Genomic DNA, 15933 nt, shown 5'->3' on the forward strand with positions numbered 1-15933 from the left:
TAAAGACCCAGTAAACTTCCAGGGACCTGGGTTCCAATCCTGCTATGGTGGATGGTAGATAGTTGCATAAAAATCTGAACTTAAGAGTCCAATGCTGATCATTGTTGGGGGGAAAAGACATCTGGTTCACTAAGGTCCTTTTGGGAAGGAAACTGCCATCCAAACCTAGTCTGGCCTACATGTGACACCAGACCCACAGCAGTTTGCTTGACTCTTAACAATCAATGCTGGTCTAGCCAGCGGTGACCCTCACCCTGCCAATGAATTAAAGAGAAAACTCAGCTAATGTTCTGTGATCCCAGGTTTGAATCCTGCTACTGCAGATAGTGGAATTTGAATTCAATTTTTCAAAGCCCGGAATAATTGATCGACAGATGACCGTGAAAGCAGTAGCAGAAAAACACATCCAGTTCACTAATGTCCTTCAGGGAAGGAAATATGCCACCCTGATCTGGTCTGGACAACCTGTGACTCCAGACCCATAATGATGTGGTTGATTCTGAGATGGCTTAGCAAGCCACACAGATCACAGACAATTAGGGACAGGCAATAAATGCTAGCCACACACTTACGTCCACATTCATGAGTGAATAAAAATAAGCATCAAAACTTACCATGACATCCACAGATCCAGTAAAACGCAATAAGCAATTGAGCTGCACGTTGTTAATGACCACGTGAAATAGCACTGTCAGTGATATCTTTCCTGTTATTGAACATTTTCAGCATTGTCAGTTTAAGATGGTATATTGGATTGAACAATGAGATCCAAAATGGCAGTGCTGCTGGCAAATCAGCATTCTTGTTATAATTTCCTAAATTTGAAGCCAATGCTCCAAACACACAATTGTCATTGAACTTCTCTGGTACAGGTAGTTCTAAGATAATGTGCGGTTCGGCATCACGATTTGGCTATGACGTTGCTGAAGAATTACGGAACGGTACATTAGAGTATGCTTACCTCTGTTGCCAATAGCGTGATTCCAGTAGGGATCGGTTTGCTTGCCATTCTGTGCAAGCGCCAGTGTCTGCGACGAAGTCCCTGCACATGCGTGATGTCAGCACCAGGCCATGTGTTGGTCTACACATGCACCAATGTCAGCTGCCAACAGACCAGCTTTCTGTCAGAGGTACTGTGCAGAGAGCAGCTTTCTTACATTTTTAAAATGTATTGTGTTACATTTACTTTTGTTTTTTTTAATAAATATGATTTCAACCTTCATTCAGGCTGTGCTACACTATGTGTTAAACCCTTGGGTGATCGTTGAGTGATTGTGAGTGATATTCTTAACGTAGCTAAGGTTTTACTACCTGTACTGTCGGCACCTGTTGTACCTGAAGAAGCTGCACCAAATTTGAACACCACAAACATTGGATCCTATCTGAATAATATTGCCTATCTGCAACAAATGCTGGCTTTGCCAGCAATCCCTACACACCATGAGCAAACAGAAATGAAGTACAAAACTTGATTTTCAAAAAATTGTCTCAGATATCTGATTCATAATACCATACCACAAATGGATTGGACAAAGGCTCCATAGAACGGAATCGTGTTTCTCGGCCATTTCATCCTCTTGAAACAAAGGGTAACAATCCCTTGTTTTTCTGCCATTAGTTTTTGTACCTGTGCACGATGGTGTGTTTATGTACTTAGGCACCATATTCCCTGATGAGAGGTCTCAAATCTGAAGTGTTCCTTTTGTTTCTCTCTCTATACATATACTGAACAGCTGAAATCTTTGCAACATTTTCCTATTTGTTTCAAATTTCAAATGCCACAATCTTTTTCCAGTACTCCAGGACGTAAGTGAATTTGTAGCAACAACAACGTGCATTTAAACAGCATATCTTAATATAGGAGACTGTTCTTCAGCACTGCAGAGGAGAATTAGGAAGCAATACTTAAAAATAGAGGAGACTGAAGAAGGTCAAGTTGGGACACAGCAATTTCTGATGGTTTGGGGGTGGAGCAGGATTTGAAAACAAAATGGGACATTTTGAAAACAAGAGTGAGAAATTGTGGCATTGCCAATCAGGGGATCACTGGTGCTTATTGAATTCATGTTTGATGGCTGCAGAGAAATGGGTTAGTGAATATGCAAATGAGTTCCTGGGGTAAACTGTAACTTTAGTAGTTATGTGTCAGAGACACTGTTAGAAGGTTGAAGCTGGGAGCTCTGTTCCCTTATCATTGTGTATAAATTCCTGGTTAATATTGTTTAAAAGATATCCGGAGATCTGCCCTAAGCTTGAATCCAGATCCAACAAAACCACATTAAAAGAGTCAGAGAATGGAACTTAGCATGCATAAGGATAGAAGTAGTACAATTTTAGATACCACACACAAGTGTAAATATGTGGAACAAATAACAAATGAATGTTAGTTAATCTCAGAGTGTAACAGAGCCTCATGAATGTATGTTAATCTTATGTTGTCCAAAGAGCAGTAACGAGGTTGCTGTTTTGTATGCACTGGGATAGACTGGATCACTGTGAAAGTGAACTTGAGTTTCTTTTCCATGGAAGCAAGAAGCCAAAGGCAAGCTTTATTAAGTATTCTGGAAATGCACTCAGTTCAAATGTCGTCTTAAAATGAGTGCAATGTGCATTTACAAGCACATTATTACTTTTTGAAAGAAACAATTTTTTCTGATTTGGTTGAGAAATCTCCAACCTTACTGGGGATGACAACTGTAATCCTGTGATATTCTATTGTATCAATTGGATTGGTACTGGAATTGATAAGTAGAAAGCACTGCTGTGTGTCTGACTTGGGGCAAGAGCATTCGTGGGTTATTACAATTCTTACTTAGAGATAAAGCAGTCAGAAACAATACTCATGTCCTTGTCAGCAGAGGCCTGCAGCTCTAAGTGTAATCAGATCTACCCAGATAACCTGAATGAAATGAACAGTTAACATTCTTTGTTTACATGGTTACATAACATAAAGGTTAACAGATATCAGTATAAAGTGTCTCATGTACACCTTGCATTAAAGCAAACAGGATTAAATAAGCCTTGAGAGTGATATTGAAGAATAAACTCTGATCCCAGAATATTAGGATACAGAAATTGCGGTTAAGTCTATCAGACAGATATTCAGGGTTATCTTTACGCTGTCGCGGTTAAGAGAGTAGGCTTCTGTCAACTCAAGCTACTGACTCTAGGACTTCGATACATAGCGGTAGCCATGAGCAAAAACTCACAGATTGCAACGATATGATGCAGCATACGGTCACTATTGCTCAGCTGCTTTCTCCTCTCTCAATGTACTAATCCTTCTTGTGATATCCGTCACCTTTGTTTTTAATGTCTGACCTTGGCCAGTTTGTGAAGTAGTGAGTCATCTACTAAGGTAATGGTAATAATTGCAATGGGTGTTTTACTAATTCCAACTCATGTAGCTCCTTCAGATTTTGAAGACAGAACATAGAATTGCGAGTAAATCAATCATACGAGGAACGGCTGAGGATCCTGGGATTGTATTCATTAGAGTTTAGAAGATTAAGGGGAGATTTAATAGAAACTTACAAGATAATACATGGCTTGGAAAGGGTGGACGCTAGGAAATTGTTTCCGTTAGGCGTGGAGACTAAGACCCGTGGACACAGCCTTAGAATTAGAGGGGGTAAATTCAGAACAGAAATGCGGAGACATTTCTTCAGCTAGAGAGTGGTGGGCCTGTGGAATTCATTGCCGCAGAGTGCAGTGGAGACCGGGATGCTAAATGTCTTCAAGGCAGATATTGATAAATTCTTGATGTCATGAGGAATTAAGGGCTACGGGGAGAATGCACGTAAGTGGAGTTGAAATGCCCATCAGCCATGATTGAATGTCGGACTGGACTCGATTGGCCGAATGGCCTTACTTCCACTCCTATGTCTTATGGTCTTATGGTCTATCAGCTTGTTCTGACATTCAATAAGATGATGGCTGATCTGTGTCTTACATCCAGTTGTCCATTTTATTTTCATAATCCTTCAAACATCACCAAAATCTAGTTAATTCAGTTTTGAAATTTTCTGTTATTGAAATTGACAGAGTCTGAAAAACATTCTTTTTGGAGATAATTTCAGATTCCGCTCCCTTTTGAGTGATAAAATACTTTCTGACCCCAGCCTAGAAATGGCCTATCTTTTGTTTATTTTTGTGAACTATATTTCCAAAGGGAATGGTTTCTCTCTATCAACACAGCAATTCTTTGACTATCTAAAATGCCTCGATTAACATGCTTCTTAATCTTCTATACCCAAGCCTATGTTTACAATTACATGACATTTGCAGTCTTTAGCTGTCTGTTAAATTCTGAAATCTATGAAAGCACTCATCAAGATCACCACCTCCCCAACCACCCACCTAACCCAGCGAGCAGAAATGGAGAACCCTGACCGCCAGAGAACAGTGCAAATCTAACCACTCAGTTCCTTAACATGTCAGAACTACTCATTCCATGAGAACAGCTCAGAGCCAGATGAACTCTTTTGGGTAATGTTTCGCAAAAGATGACGAAAAGCCTCTACACCTGTCACTGTATTTCTGTCTACTTCAGTTTTTGCACCATAATTTAATGATTATTCCTTGATACAGGAGCGACTTAACCCATGTAAAGCTTAACACCTTTTGCAGCCTGAAATGACTACGATATTTTTCAAGTTCAATGTTTGGGAGAATTTTTGTAGCTCGGGTGCTTGTTGTTGTGGTTCTGTTCGCCGAGCTGGGAATTTGTGTTGCAGACGTTTTGTCCCCTGGTGGTGACATCCTCAGTGCTTGGGAGCCTCCTGTGAAGCGCTTCTATGATCTTTCCTCTGGCATTTGTACACTACATTGGTTTTGCTCATGCTGGGTATCGGGTCCTTCGTCCTGGTGAGTTGTTGTCTGAGAGTAGCTGTTGGTTTGTGTGCTGTTATGAATCTGTAGTGGTTTGAATCTGCCGCTTCCGGTTGTCAGTTCCAGCCACACTCACAGGAATCCGATTCACGAGAGAGGAAGAAAAGGACAGCCAACTCCCATTCTTAGACGTGATGGTACAGAGAACACCGAACGGAGAATTCACCACAAAGGTATGCAGGAAAGCCACACACACAAACCAAGTCCTGAACTACGAAAGCAACCACCCCAACACACACAAAAGAAGTTGCATCAAATTCAAAAGGGCCACAACACAGTGTAGCACACCTGAACTGCAAAAAGAGGATGAAGAGCACCTATACAATGTGTTCGCCAAAAACAGATAACCCCGTAATTTCATCAACAGATGCCTAAGGGAAAGACAACGGAATGAGGACATGCCACAACCCAAAGGATTAGCCACACTACCATACATCAAGAACATTTCTGAACTGACAGCCAGACTACTATAACCACTAGGACTCATAACAGCACACAAACGAACAGCCACTCTCAGACAACAACTCACCAGGATGAAGGACCCGATACCCAGCATGAACAGAACTAATGTAGTGTACAAAATCCCATACAAGGACTGCACAAAACACTACATAGGACAAACATGAAGACAACTAATTATCCATATGCATGAACACCAACTAGCCACGAAACGACACAACCAGCTATCCTTAGTTGCCACACACACAGATGACAAGTAGCATGAGTTCGACTGGGACAACACTACTATTATAGGACAAGCCAAACAGAGAACAGCCAGGGAATTCCTAGAGGCATGGCACTCATCCACAGATTCTATCAACAAACACATTGACCTGAACCCAATATACCGGCCACTGCAGCGGACAGCTGGAACTGGCAATCAGAAGCGCAGAGACAAACCGCTATAAATGCCGAAGGAAACAACATAGAAGCGCTTCACAGGAGGCTCCTGAGCACTGAGGATGTCACCTAGAGAGGGGACGATGCGTCTGCAACACAAATTCCCACTCAGCGAACAGAACCACAACAACGAGCACCCGAGCTACAAATCTTCTCACAAGTTTTTTTTTATATAATGGGCTGTTCCTCAATTAAATGTTGCTGTTTGTTTTCTGAGTTATTTGTTTTTATTTGAATCTATTGTTCAATATTTTTTAGTTTTCTGAATTCTGACTTATCTCCACAGCAATAGCATTGAATTGCTAGCTAACCAGAGCAGAAAGATTTAAAAAGGACATGTCGGGCAATGTCTTTCGTCTGAGTAGTTTGAGTGTGGAATGAACTTTCAGATGAAGTGGTCAATGCAGTCACAACATTTAAAAGACAAATTAGCTTAGTGCCCGAATAAGAAATGTTTGGAGGGGTATGGGTCAAGCATGGGCAAGTGGGACTAGTTTAGTTTGAGATTATAGTCAGCATGGACTGGTTTGACCAAAGGGTTTGTTCCATGCTATATAACTCTATGACTATTTGCTAAGATGCTACATAAATGCAAGTCCTTTCATTTTTCATGCCCCTGTTAAAACTATGCCTTAAGTAAAGTAGATTTCAGTCTTTTCAGTATATTTATTTTGGGGGAGGGAAAGAATTACACTGAGTGCAGAGTGGGCGGCACGGTGGCACAATGGTTAGCACTGCTGCCTCACAGCGCCTGAGACTGGGGTTCAATTCCCGACTCAGGCGATTGACTGTGTGGAGTTTGCACGTTCTCCCTGTGTCTGCGTGGGTTTCCTCCTGGTGCTCCGGTTTCCTCCCACAGTCCAAAGATGTGCGGGTCAGGTAAATTGGCCATGCTAAATTGCCCATAGTGTTAGGTAAGGGTTAAATGTAGGGGTATGGGTGGGTTGTGCTTCGGCGGGTTGGTGTGGACTTGTTGGGCCAAAGGGCACTGTAAGTAATCTAATCTAATCTAAGAGTCACTGTTGTGAAAAGCTGGCTGTTTGGTTTCAATCTCCAAACAAGGAGAGTTCCAACCTTTTCCAAATGATCAATAGATTGAAATAACTCTTCAGATGCCAGCATCCCATAAACAATCACCCATGATTTAAGAATGCATGGCTTTTGACAACTGCACTGTCTCTCACTGAGTCAGGCATTCAGGAGGCCTGATATACCTGAAATGCATCTCTTTATGTCACCCAGGGCTCCCTGATTGGACCAGAGTAACAGCCCCAATCAGGGAACTCCTATTCTATGAGGTCCAGCTGGCTGGCCTCGTTACAATCACTACATAGAGGTTCTGCATGAAGTACAACTAAAGAGATTTGCCTAATTTGGAGTAGTACCAAAGACTCCAGTTAAGTCAGAGATTCATGCTATATGTGTATGGGTTACAGGTACAGTCAACACAGTCTTCTAAGCTGGTTAAATTTTAATAATGTGGAAGTATAGGTCTCCTGACTTTGTATCATCCTTGTGTACAAGGCACAAGTTTGAAATATGCAGCCTTTGCAGTAGATGTATATCAGTAATTGATGTATCCCCTTAGGGATATACCATGCAAAGTGTGGAAGTATCTATTGTCCCTATTTGTCACACTCTTAAACATTTAAATTCTAATTGATCAGGCAATAAGCAATATTAACATGGCTGCCTTGCAATATTGGCACATAGTGGTTGGTGATGCTCAGTTATGTTTTGCTATCTTTTCATATTTGATTTCCAGGCCAAGGTAAATCACAGTCACAAAAGATCATGCTGAAGTGCTGCACTTTGAGGAGGCTATACTATTTGGGAGTATGGTTATGCAAGGTATAAAAGAAGAAAAGATACTGATTGTTTGATTAGTCAGCTCTGGTCAGGAATACCTCGACTAATCAACATCCATTTCTCATGCCCTATAAATGAGGATAATACTGGAAGGTTGCTGTAGTGATTGTAACAAGGTCAGCCAGGTGGACTTCATATTTTCTGATTGGGGCTACTAATCTGGTTATATCAGGGAGCCCTGACTGCCGGATAAGAACAGAAGCATTAGAGATACTGTTCACTCTGAGAGCTGGCAGGGAGGAAGTGGAATCAGTGTCAAGGATTCTCCATGTGTAAATAAAGAGTGACTTGCTAATGGGATACCAGCCTCTGTAGAGTTATATCAGTGATGATGAGAGAAAAGCAGACGCATGAGGAAATTTGCTTGCAACAATCCTCTTTGCATTGGGGTAAGCATTTCTGGCATCATACCATTATTTGGGAAATTGAATTGTTCGATCCTGCTGTAATTGTCTGGGCCCAATATGTGAAAAGTATGTGATGTTGGGGCAAATGAAAAGCAATGAGTAATTTTCCTGACAGCTTGTGGACCCGCAGCTTTAGTGCTTAATAGGAGCCTCACTTTCCCTGGGGCATCAGATACTAAAACCTTTCAAGAGTTGGAAGATTTAGTGAAGGAATATTACAACCCCAAGCTGTATCTAATTCTGAGATGCAATAAGTTTTACTCAGCAATTTGAGAACTAGACGAATTTGTCTCGGGATTTTTGACTAGGTTAAGATGACTGGCAATAGCATGTGACTTTGGTGTAACCCTTAATGAGATGCTGAGAGACTGGTTGATAAGTGGGATTAATGATGTAACCACGCAAAAGCTTCTATTAGGTGAAGCCCACCTGGATTTCAAACAGGCACTACAACTGACTTCACCATTGAAAAATGCAGCGAGCGGGGAATATAAGTTGCAGGGTATTCCAGTGGAATTGGACACCCTCACCAGTCCAACTGAACTTGGGGAGCCCCATTGGGGAACATAATTGCATAGCCTCACTCAGGACATATCCCGAACAGAGGGACCCTAGGTCAGCCCACAGAAAAACCCCAAAACAAAGCTAAGCCCCAGCCAAACGATTAAAATAGTATTCAGGATCCAGGCTTGCAAACGATTGAAGTAGCTTTCTGTATGCAGACGTGAGACAGCCAAAGAGTTCCACTCATCCTAACTTAAGTAAGAGAACTCTGTGGCTCAGTGGTCAGCACTGCTGCCTCTCAGCATCAGGGACTGAGGTTTGATTCTCACCCTCAGATGACAGTAAATTTAGGGTAATATGTAATTGTCATACGCAAACATGCTACATCAGAGACTCCCAACATCAATTTAAGCGCACTTCCTCCGTGATGTTTGCAACCATTCAGACCTGCAGAGAGATAAACACTTGATTTGACCTGATATTGGTAGCATATACTGACAACAGGCACAAAGATATGATGCAAGAAAAAACCCATTAACTTGAAGTTGCTGTCAAAGCAAATGAGTGCTTAAGCAAATTGTCTTGAATTCACTTAGAACAACCATGTAGGATAACCGTGAACAATAGTAGCTTGGTTAATCTTACATTAGATTCCCCACAGTGTGGAAACAGGCCCAACAAGTCCACACCAGCACTCCAAAAAGTAACCCACCCAGACCCACTCCCCTACATTTCTCCCCTGACTAATGCACCTAACACTACAGGCAATTAAGCATGGCCAATTCACCAAACCTGCACATCTTTGGAATGTGGGAGGAAACCAGAGCACCCGGAGGAAACCCATGCAGACAGCAGGGAGAATGTGTAAAGTCCACACGGACAGTTGCCCGAGGCAGGAATTGAACCCGGGTCCCTGGCGCTGTGAGGCAGCAGTGCTAACCAGTGAGCCACCATGCTGCCCCTCTTACTTTCAGAGTGTTGAATATTAATAAATAACTCTTACAATTAAATAAACACTGATGAATAGTTTACAGTTTCTTGCTGTCTATGTTTATGGTTATCAGAAATTAGCCTGCAATCCCTTCCCCATTTTGACCCTGGGACAGTGGCTCAATGGTTAGCATTCCTGCTGCGTAGTGCTAGGGACCCATGTTTGATTCCAACCTCGAGTGACTGTCTGTGTGGAGTTTGCATGTTGTCCCTATGTCTGTATGGGTTTTGTTTAGGTACTCTGGTTTCCTCCCACAGTACGAAGATGTGCAGGGTTATTGGACTGGTTAAGCTAAATTTTCCCACATTGTGCAGGATATATGGATTAGCCATGGGCAATACAGGGTTACAGGTATTGGATGGGCTGCTCTTCAGAGGGTTGGTATTGACTTAATGGGCCAAATAGCCTCCTTCCGCACTGTAAGAATTCTATATTTCAAAGACTAGGGAAGTGCACCATGTATTTCCATTGTGGGAAAAACTCTAGCCTTGATTTTCCATGAGTCAGATTTTACAATTTCTCCTTGCTATCACATATAAAAAGTTTGGGAGTGGGAAGCTTATAAAAATAAAATAGGTCTCCTGCTTGTCACCTTCTTACCCATTCCCAACCATTCTTCCATATTACAATGGGCATGAAAGGTGCCAGGTAACTTACCCATCTATTGGCCAACTGCTGCAGGGCACCTGGATTCTGGCTGTGTGGACTGACTACAGATCAGTGAGACAGCAAGTGGTACAGGGAATTCCCCTTGTAAAATCCAGTCCCAAGAATCTGAAATACCATGACTGATTTATCTCAGTAGCAAAAAGCTTTCACTGACAAACATGCATTCAAGACTACTTGCTGTTGTTATAAAAAAAGCTTGCTTGATACAACTGTACACATGTTCTGTGATTTCCTCTTCTTGTCTCGTTTCTCTTATATTCTACACTCAATTCAATAGAGTGAAAAAACAATTTGGGCAATAGTGCTTATTGGTCAGTATATATTATCTACTCCTTCTCATTCATTTTTATTGAAGGCATTGGATACAGAGTGGGGTCAATAACAGATAACAATCATATTGTCATGCAACGAATGTGATGTCCTGAGTTGAATTTCTACCCAAAAATGCCTATAGCTCAGTTCAGGAAAATTACAAACTGCATTTTAGTAATATGTAGGATAAATAGACAAAGTCTTTTCCCTGGGGTGGGGGAGTCCAGAACTGGAGGGCATAGGTTTAGGGTGGGAGGGGAAAGATATAAAAGAGGCCTAAGGGGCAATATTTTCACACAGAGGGTGGTATGTGTATGGAATGAGTTGCCAGAGGATGTGGTGGAGGCTGGTACAATTGCAACACTTTAGAGGCATTTGGATGGGTATATGAATAGGAAGAGTTTGGGGGGATAGGGGCCTGGTGCTGGCAGGTGGGGCTAGATTGCGTTGGGATATCTGGTCGGCATGGACTGGTTGGACCGAAGGGTCTGTTTCCATGCTGTACATCTCTATGACTCCAAGGCTCTATATTTTCCAAACAGAAGTTAAAGTGAGCAACATGGTACAAATCTAATTCCTTCTCCATAAGTACTGCTGCTGAGCTATTTCTGACATACTGTGCTTTAGATCAAAATGATGAATGTCTTAATGAAATAACCATACTGAAAGTGACCGTCAACTCCTGTGTTGTTACCAGTTGCTGTGTTTACACGACAATGTTTACAAAGGGTCAATTGCGCTTCCTTCTGGGTTCCAAAAGCTGCTTGCCTTGTTCATCCCAACTCAACACAACAGTCACACTTTTACATTTATAAAAAGGTGCTGTGTGTGCTGACATCAGTTTCCTCTAATTGTGTGGTTTCATTAGGGACTCAGGTGGTTTCATATGTGTACCTTCTAGCGTAACAAAATGGGTTTTGTAGAGTACGCAAGATATTGCTTATTATATCTCAGCAGCTGTTCACAGTTTGTAAGACTAGGTGCTACGTTATAACAAAGGCTGTCTCCACCTTGTTTATCCACCTCCCACCCCCCCAAAAATATTCAAATGCCCTCCTGCCGCTGCCTTTTCAGGAAGAAATTTACAAAGATTCATGACCCTCTGTAAGAAACATCATGTTGCCTCATATCTGTCTAAAAAGGATGATCTCTTATTTTAAAACAGCAGCCCATAATCTTAGAACCTCCCACAAGACAAAGGATTCACTTCATATTCATTGCTGTTAAGACCCCGCACAATCTTATACATTTCATTCAAGCTACCTTTTACCCTTCTGAACTTTTGCAGGTACAATATGAGTCTGTTCAAATTTTCCTCATATTTCAACCCATCTAAAGTCTATTTAACCTTGTTTAAATGTTTTCCAATGCATTTACAATCTTCCTTAAATAAGGAGGGAAATTATTGTACACAACACTCCAGATGTGAACTTACCAATGTAACGTTTGCCTGAAGCATTATCTTCCTGCTTTTGTATTCAGTTCTGCTGTCAATAAACATTAACATTCTATTAACTTTCCTAATACACAACCAGACTAGTGAGGAAAGTTATGGATATGAAAAAGCCAGTAGCATTATGGTTACAAAATTGGTTGACTGATAGAAAACAGAATACTGGTCAATGGATATTTTTTGGCCTGGAGAAATACTTGTAGTGGAGTTTCCAGGAATTGGTTTTTGGATCCTTGCTTTCCTTAATATATTTTACTGATCTGGACAATATCAAAGTTTGCCGATGGCTGAAAACTTCAAATAGTTGTAAACTGTGAGAGGGACAACCACAGAAAGGCATTGAGAAGTTGGAGAGTGGGCTGGATAAGTGGCAGAGAAGAGTGAGGTGATGCATGTAGAACTGAAGACAATGTAGAGGACACAGGAGCACCTGGATGTGTAGGTGCACTGAACATTCAAGATGTCAGGACAATGGAGAGAACAGTTAAATGTACTCAGCTTTGCACAGAATACAAGAGCAGGGGGGTAATGTTGAACTTGTATAAGACACTTGCTGGACCTCAGATGGAGTATTGTGTCCAGTTTTGGGTGCCGCATTATGGTAAATATGTGAAAAGATTCGAGAAAGTAGAGTAGTGATTTACAGGAATGGTTCCAGGTATGAGAAAGTTCAGTGATGAGGATAGATTGAAAAAGTTGGGACTGTTCTTCCGGAAGAGAAGAAGACTGGGATGGGATTCAATAGACGCTTTCTAAATCATGAGCAGGCTGAATAGCATAGAAGCTGTGTAAAAACAATGACTGCAGATGCTGGAAACCAGATTCTGGATTAGTGGTGTTGGAAAAGCACAACAGTTCAGGCAGCATCCGAGGAGCAGGAAAAACACTTCATCAGGAATACAGGCAGAGTGCCTGAAAGATGGAGAGATAAATGAGAGGAGGGTGGGGGTGGGGAGAAAGTAGCATAGAGTACAATAGGTGAGTGGGGAGGGGATGAAGGTGATAGGTCAGGGAGGCTTCAGGGCAGAGGAAATGACCTGGGAGTTGCAGTGGGAGAGGGACTCCCTGAGATTCTTATGGAGAGTGGAGGAAAACTTCTTCAAGGCAGGCATCCTTGCAAGAGGATTCGCAATAGGGTTAAAATCAACTAGGTAAAAACAATGACTGCAGATGCTGGAAACCAGATTCTGGATTAGTGGTGCTGGAAAAGCACAACAGTTCAGACAGCATCCGAGGAGCGGTAAAATCGAAATTTCGGGCAAAATCCCTTCATCAGGAATACAGGCAGAGAGCCTGAAGGGTGGAGAGATAAATGAGAGGAGGATGGGGGTGGGGAGAAAGTAGCATCGGGTACAATAGGTGAGTGGGGGAGGGGATGAAGATGATAGGTCAGGGAGGTTTCAGGGCAGAGGAAGAAGTTTTCCTCCTCTCACTACAAGAATCTCAGGGAGTCCCTCTCCCACTGCAACTCCCAGGTAATTTCCTCTGCCCTGAAGCCTCCCTGACCTATCACTTTCATCCCCTCCCTACTCACCTATTGTACTCTATGCTACTTTCACCCCACCCCCACCCTCCTCTCATTTATCTCATCACCCTTCAGGCTCTCTGCCTGTATTCCTGATGAAGGGCTTTTGCCCGAAACGTTGATTTTACTGCTCCTTGGATGCTGCCTGAATTGCAGTGCTTTTCCAGCACCACTAGTCTAGAAGCATAGAAGCTGTCCCTGCTCTTAAAATGTACAAGAATGAGAGAGCTTAGATTTATAGTGATGTATAAAAGAAGCAAGGGTAGTGTGAGGACAATCCAATGATGTGCTGGTTTGGTGAATTGACCATGTTAAATTGCCCATAGTGTTCAGGGAAGTGTAGACTAGTTGCATTAGTCAGGGGTAAACATAGGATAATAAGGTAGGGGAATGGTTCTGAGTGGGTTCCTTTGGAGGGTCGGTGAGGACTTGTTGGACCGAAGGGCCTGTTTCCACACTGCAGGGATTCTAAAAAACAAAACTTTTTCACACAGTGAGTAATTAGGGTTTGAAACACTGCCTGGAAATGTAATGGCAACAAGGTTCAATTAGGAATTCCAGAGAACATTGGAGCAGTGACCTGCATTTTTAAAGCAAACTAAGCCTGAGATCCAAGAAACATATTCACTGAATAAAGCCACAAGTTTCCAAGGATGTGAATAAACAACATTGGAATTCACTACACAAAGTTATAACAGTAGCATAATCTATATAACATGTGTGACTTTTATTTCAACACTGAATATTAAGATATAGTTCATATTGCTGATAAGTAGACTGTAATTAAACATGCCTAAGTGCACATCAAATGCAATCAAGACAGAACTTATGGACCTCTTGGCAATTTTCCCATCGCTCTTCCAGATATTAAAGACTTGGTCGGTTATCAAATCTCGTTAAATTTCACAGCAGATTACAGTTCTATAGTTTCAATGATCTGACTTGAAACTCCTACTCAAGAGTCATTCAGTCAGGGACTTTCTCAATGACAGCTCCCATTCTGATCAATGACCCACTGCTGATGGTCCCTGTTTTCCTGGGTTTCAGAAGATGCACTCCATTATTCATTCATTGGCAGAACTCCGAAATTCCACTGATTGCTAGCTTCACACAAACTAGATTTTTTTCTGTTGAGTTCTAATCTTACTCATTTGCATCAAGCAAGTGCTGCTTGTGAGCTTTTCAAACTACACTCTCAGCTGTACTGGACTATTCATGGCACATTGCTTCATGTGAGCCTCAACAGCTCCCAGAAATTTTCTGGAGCTCTGACTCCAACATTTAACTGTCTTGTAAAATTTCTGTCTGTTTTCCAACAATGCAGAGATGATCAACTGTTCAGTTTCTTTCTCGGGGTCTGTCTGCAATGAAGTCTACTTCTCCATCTTTCTTTCACTCATCGCATACTGATACTCAGTGACTTCCAGACTCCTGCTGTGACCTTTGAACTCCTGCTCAGTATTTCTTAAATGGTTTTGAATGACCTATTGAAAATGTTGCAACATCCTCCATCCCCTATTTCTAAGCAGAAATGCATATGACTACAAGAGTGTAAGATGTGGGAATGGTCACATGTAAAAGCACATTGGAACTGAATGTGCCTTGAATCTTACATTTTCACAGTACATTGGCTCCTACAACACAAAGAATGCTCACAAGAAGATAGATTCATTGCCATCTGAGTTGTTCTTTCACTTTTTTGAGTCCTGCTTTGGTACACTAACTGAAAATTATATATTGTTTTACAATGAAAGTATTCTCTTTTAATAACTGGGCACTGTTCAAACCAATGTAGCTTCTTTGTCCGAAAGTGTTGGATTTTTGTGCCTGTCTGTCCTACCCACTATGGTAATGTATTATTATATCACAGAGTCCATACAGTGTGGAAGCAGATCATACCACCCATTGAGGACACACTGACCCTCCAAAGAATATTCTACCTGATTCACCCCCCTGTTGTCCTGTGTTTTCCATGGCTAAGCCACCATCCTGTACATCCCTGGACACTGTGGGCAATTTAGCATGGCCAATCCAGCTAACCTGCACATCATTAGACTGTGAGAGGAAACCCATGCACACACAGGGAGGATGTGCAAGCTCCACACAGATAGTCACCTGAGGCTGGAATTGAAATCAGGTACCTAACACTGTGAGCCACCATGCCATCCCTATGTCTTTTATTCTTATGTAAGGTAAGAATTGAATGGAATATGTAGGTCCCGTGTCTAGTTTAATCTTTTCCTTTTAAGATTGATCAACGTTGTTCATCCATAATCTGAATTGCTTTCTCTAAATTATATTCTCTTTAGACTATGACTATCTTCAGTGAGGCTCACAACAATTTAGTCTCTTATGAAATATAACTTTAAATCATCATAGTTACATCTCCCCATGAATCTGGAGAAAGTAATAA

This window comes from Hemiscyllium ocellatum, chromosome 30 (assembly GCF_020745735.1).
Source record: "Hemiscyllium ocellatum isolate sHemOce1 chromosome 30, sHemOce1.pat.X.cur, whole genome shotgun sequence".
NCBI lineage: Eukaryota > Metazoa > Chordata > Chondrichthyes > Orectolobiformes > Hemiscylliidae > Hemiscyllium > Hemiscyllium ocellatum.